A 6,000-nucleotide genomic window follows, 5' to 3' on the forward strand; every position below is an offset into this window, starting at 1 on the left:
AGGGATCTGAGGCCCAGTTCCATTGGTTAGGTTTTATTTTAGCCATGATAGCAAACATACCAAAAAGGGAAAGTAGAGGAGACTGAGAAACTATGGAAAAGCCGAAAGCAGACAGACTGTAGTGTCCTCAAAGCCCAGCAGGAGAGCAGTGAGTGACAGAGGGACCTGAGGAGAGTCAGAGGCTGTAGAGCCCAGGGGACAGAACCCTATGCTTTGGGGGAAAGCTTGAGTCATGGTCTCCATGACGCGAAGTTCAAGGGTAGCCAAGGCCACGCTCAGGTGTAACTATCAGCTGGAAGCACTCATAGTGGTGCTAAAGGCCATTCCACTCTTGCTTACAGTAATACAGAGAAGGGATGCAGACTTGACCCTGGTCCAGGGGAGAGATGCTGGGATGGTACCACAGTTAGAACCTCTGGCTATCCCTCCCCAGCACCATCATGGGCAGCGCTGCTGTCCCCCAGCTATGGTGCATGACAGCAGGCACAGAGGGAAGCCAGCCAGGGAAGACCCTTAAGTACAGAGTTTTTAAGATGACTTCATCCTGTAGACATAGTGGCTGCTTATGTGGCCAACCTTTAGTGTCCAGTCCCCCCAGGAGCCAAGCTGAGACCACGTGGTCCAAAGCAAGGTTGGCCATGTGGGACTTAAATGAAGCCACCCAAAGAACTGGAGCTCTCTGCTAATTTTTTTAAGGACTGTTTAAAAAAAAAAGATTTATTTTTATTGCAAAGTCAGATATATAGAGGAGAAGAGACAGAGAGTAAGATCTTCTGTCCAATGTTTCACTCCCCAAGTGACGGCAATGGCCAGAGCTGCACCGATCTGATACCAGGAGCCTGGAGCTCTTCCAGGTCTCCCACATGGGTACAGGGTCCCAAGGTTTTGGGCCATCCTCAACTGCTTTCCAAGGCCACAAGCAGGGAGCTAGATGGAAAGCAGGGCTGTCAGGATTAGAACCAGCGCCTGTATGGGATCCTGGCATGTTCAAGGTGAGGACTTTAGTTGCTAGGCCACTGCACTGGTTCCTCCCCCACCTTTTTTTTTTTTTCTGAAGGACACTGAAGGAGAGAGAGATCTTCCATCTACTAGTGGCAGGAACAGTTGGATCCGAGCTTATCCGAAGCCAGGAGCCAGGAGCTTCTGGGTCTTCCATGTGGATTCAGGGGCCCAGGCTCTTGGGTTATTTTCCACTGCTTTCCCAGGCCATCAGCAGGGAGCTAGAATGGAAGTAGAATAAACGGGACTAGAATCAGGGCCCATCTGAGATACCAGTATAGCAGGTAGAAGTTTAGTGTTCTGCACCGCTGTGCCAGCTCCTGCTTGCTATCTATTTTTCTCAGTCAGAAGGAAATTAACTGTCTTCTCATAAAGATATTCTTCAGCCAAGGGGGACACCTGCATGGCAGGGCACTAAGAGCTCCTGCCAGTAGCCACGCGAGTGACAGAACCATCTTATAGGTATGAGGAACAAGGCCACTTGAGAAACCTTAAGCCAGAAATACCTAGCCCAGCTATGCAGGGACTTCACAAAAGACGGTGGGAAAGTTGAATTCACAGATGAGGTTGTTTTGGTGCAAAGAGAAAAAAAGTGCATTTTAAAAAGATAATCGTTTTCCATTCATTTTAAAGAGACCCTGCTCTTCCACTCTTCCTAGTCCCAAATTCCTGACCCACAGAAACTGTGAGATGACAGATGTCATTTCAGTGACAAAAGGTAAACAGTCCAGTGCAGAAGCCACCCTAAAAGTCTTGGGTTCAAAACTATGGGAGGGACCCATCCGGTGATCTCTTGGTTAAGAGTCAGAATTGTGGGAGAGAACCTCCAGCTCTCAGAGCTTGAGTCTGATGGACAATATAACGTGGGGAAGGACTGTATGCCTCTGTGTGTGTGGGTGCGTGCACACGCAGCTTTGTCTGCTTTTAGAATATTTATTTATTTGTAAGGCTGGTGATAAAGAAGAAGAGAGAGAGATCTGCCACCAGTTTGTTCATTCCCTCCAAAATAGCTGCCATGGCTCCAGGTTGGATCAGGCAAAAGTCAGAGACCAGAACAGAGACCGAAGTGCGTGGGCCATCCTCCACTGCTTTCCCAGACATCTTAGCAGGGAGCTGGGAGGGAAATGGAGCAGCCGGGACTTCAAGCAGTGTTCATATGCAATGCTGGTGTCTCCCGCATTGTGCCGTGATGCCAGCCTCAGTTCACGATCTCCATGGGCAGCACTTCCACCAAGACTGGCCCTGTCCAAGAAAGGTGCCACTAGGAAAACAAGGAGGTGCAAGTGTGGGTGTCTGCTGTTTCTACTTAAGAAAGACAGGTCTGTTTTCACCTTTTATTTGAAAGAGTGTGTGAGAGAGTAAAGCTTCTGTTTACTGACTTATTCCCCAAATACCCCCAAGAGCCAAGTCTGGGCCAGGTGACAGCCTGGGGTCAGAAATTCCATCATATCCCGCATGACCCGGGTACTGAAGTCATTCCCTGTTTTTTCTTGTGGTTACATCAGTAAGAAGCTAGATCACAAGTGGAGGCGGGACTCAAAATTAGGGGCTTGGATGCAGGATGCAGATGTTCTAAGCGTGAGGCTGACCACTGCTCCAGAATATACTTTTTTTTTTTTTTTTTTACAATTTGAGATGCAGAGAGAAAAGGCACGCTCCCCCATTGGATTCACCTCCCAAATATGTACAAAGGCTAATGTGGGGACAAGCGCAAGCTGGGAGTTGAGGACTGAAATGAGACCTGCCACATGGGTGGCAGGAGCACAGTCACTTGAGCTATGACAGCTGCCTCCTGGAGTATGTGCTAGCACAAAGCCACTGTCAGGAGCCAAAGCCAGGGCTCGAACCCAGGAGCTGCCAGGTGGCACATGGGTGTCTTAGTCACCAGGCTAAAAGGTCCACCCCAGAAACAGGGCTGCTTCTTGACAGAGCAACAACCAATGTGCCAGTGAGAGCTGCTGGCTTCTGTTCTAGGGGAGCAACTTCTGCCCTCTCCTAGGGGAGCCTCAGGCATCTGTAGCAGACAAGAAAAGGGGGTCAGCTCTGGAACTTTCCCAGCACCAAGTGTCCCGGGCAGCCGGCCATTTCCTTCTCAGTGGAGTGAAGCTGTACAGTCCAGGAAAGTACAGCCACCCTGGGGCCGTGTGCCAGAATCACTGCTAACGACATACTAATCACTTAACCTCTTTGACCCTCCACTTCCTCATCTGGAAAATGGGGGTTTGACTAACTCCTACTCTACATTAGAGGAAATGACAGTGTGATGACCCGTCTCAGTACAGTTTCTGCTGCTATGACAGAACGTCACAGACAGGGTAATTTACAAAGAAAAGAAGCTTCTTTTTCCTGCTGCTGGCTTCTGGCAAAGGCCTCCCTGTTGCTGTATGGACCAAAGACAGGTGTGTGTGTCTGTGTGTGTGTGTGTAGTTCCTGTGTTTGTGCTTCTGAGCTGATCATGTGAGCCTCCCTCCACACATATGTTCCACCATCAGACATTGGATTTATGAAGCTGGCTGATCTGAGAATGTGAATCTCCAAAATGTAAGCTGAAGTAAAGCTAAAAAACTCCTCTCAGGGAACCAATTTGGTGTTGCTTGTAATGTCTGTATCCATATGGGTGCCCCAGCAGCTCCACTGCCAATTCAGCTCTCTGTTCATGTGCCTGGGAAGGCAGCTGAAGATGGTCCAAATGTGTGAGCCCCTGTACCCATTGGGGGAGACCTAGATGAAGCTCCTGGCTCATTACTCGGGCCCAGCCCAGCCCAGCCCAGCCCAGCCCCTGGCCTTTGTGGCCATTTAAGGAGTGAACTAGCAGATGGAAGATTGCTCATTTGCCTTTTCTCCCTCTGTAACTCTGTCTTTCAAATATTCTTTTTAAAGGATAAGGATCAAAACCTTGGCTCAACAGGCTAATTCTCCACCTTCAAGCACCAGCATCTTATATCGGCACTGGTTCATGTCCAGGCTGCTCCACTTCTAATCTAACTCTGTGCTTATAGACTGAGAAAGCAGCAAAGGATGGCTTTGGATCAGATCAGATCAGCTCTGGCCATTGCAGTCATTTGGGGAATAAACCAGTGGAAGATCTCTCTGTCTTTCTGTTTCTCCTCTCTGTAAATTTGCCTTTAAAAAAAAAAAATCTTTAAAAAAGGAAAAACAAAAAAGACACAAGTGTTTCTCTGTGTGTTGGTTTTTTGTTTATTTGTTTGTTTGTTTTTCAATCTGAGAAGCTGACAGCTTGACAGCGATTCCCCCACCTGCTGGCTCACACACGGAGTACTTAGAGGAGCCAGTCTGGGTGATTGAATCCAGGGCCTCTTCAGGAGTAGTAGAGGTCCTGCTATTTAAGCCTGCACCACTGCCTCTTTCCTGGTACACATCTTCAGGAAGCTGGACTGGAGAGTAGAGTAGGACTGACGCTTGAATCCAGGCACTGTAGATATGGGGTGTGGGCATCCCAAAGCGTGGCTCAACCGCTGCGTCAAACACCTGCCCCTCTCCTAGATATTTTAGTTGAAGTAACGAAGAGCTGACTAATGCACCCTTTCTGCAGTCATTCCTACGTCACTGGCTACACCATCTGGCTCCTTGGATTGTCATGCCATTAACTGACCGCCCTTCCTGGTGGTATGATCATTCAGGTGCTTCGCCCTCTGGGGGTCTTGCCATCCCTGGCAGGACCACCCCTCTCTGGATAGCTCATTCCCAGGGGTAGTCAACAAACCACATGCAGGCATGCCTCTGGTGTGCAGGCCAGCCAGCACAGAGTCCACGCTCCCAGCCACTTCTGCTCCTGGGCTGTTGCTCTTCCGGACCACCATCCCCAGGCCCTCACCGCCCCAGGGCCAGGGGGTGGACAGCAAAGGACATCTCTTACACTCCAGCATCTGCTGGCATGATTTCAACTAGGTAACCCTAAACCTGCTTAGCAGCCTCATCTCTTCCTTCCCTCCTCTCACTCCCTGCCTCCTGTGTGTGCCCTGCCCCGTGGCATGAGGTACCCCTTCCCTTAGGACTCAGGAGTGAGTATAAACACAAGCAGTCATCTCCTTGTTGGCTGGCCTGGCCATGTCTGAGTAATATGAAGCTACTTCCTGTTCTAGCAACTTCCCGGCTCTCAGCCTCTCTGACAGCACTGCTTCCATCTTTACTCCTGGCGATTCCCACCTGCACATGGATAATCCTCCCCTACTGCCTTCTCAGTCCTTATGCTCCGCCCAACATCAGCTCTGTATTCCCAAGCCCATACCCACCTCATTGTTGCCCATCCTTCATTTTGTTTTTGTTTATTTGAAATAATCAGAGACACAGAGACAGAAATGTTCACTGCCTAATGACTATAGTGACCATGGGTGGGCCATGCTGAAGAAAGGAGCCTAGAGCTTCTTCCAGGTCTCCCACGTGGGCGCAGGAGTCCAAGCACTTGGGCCATCCTCTGCTGCTTTCCCAGGCCCATTAGCAGGAAGTTGAATGGGAAATGGAAGAGCCAGGACGTGAATAGGCAACCATATGGGACACTGACTCTACTGTGCCACAACACTGGCCATCAAATACCACCTTTCAGTGAGGCTTGTTCTGATCACCCACTAAAATTGCAAACCGTTACCTACTGCCCATCACTGCCCAGGCCACTTTCCTGGCTCTGTTTCGTAGCCATGTTTGTTATTAGTAGAGAAAGAACCCATCCGCAGGCTCATGCCCCCAGAAGCCTGCAGGTGCTGGACCAGGCTGAAGCCAGAAGTTCAGAACTCAGTCCACCTCTCGCATGTGGATGGCAGGGACCGATGACCTGAGCCATCATTGCTGCCTCCCAGGGTGCACCTGAGCAGGAAGCTGGGCTGAAGAACCAGGGCTGAGACCCAAACCCAGCTGTCAGCTATGAGATGTGGCTGCCACAGCCACTCTCTTCCTTACCAGTGATCTTTCTTGCTTATTGTCTGTGTCCCTCACTAACATGTGATTTCATGAGAAGATAAGCATTTTTGGTTTCTTATTCACATC

The sequence above is a fragment of the Ochotona curzoniae genome, unplaced genomic scaffold (assembly GCF_017591425.1).
Source record: "Ochotona curzoniae isolate NIBS_2020 unplaced genomic scaffold, NIBS_Ocur_1.0 contig_2321, whole genome shotgun sequence".
Taxonomy (NCBI): domain Eukaryota; kingdom Metazoa; phylum Chordata; class Mammalia; order Lagomorpha; family Ochotonidae; genus Ochotona; species Ochotona curzoniae.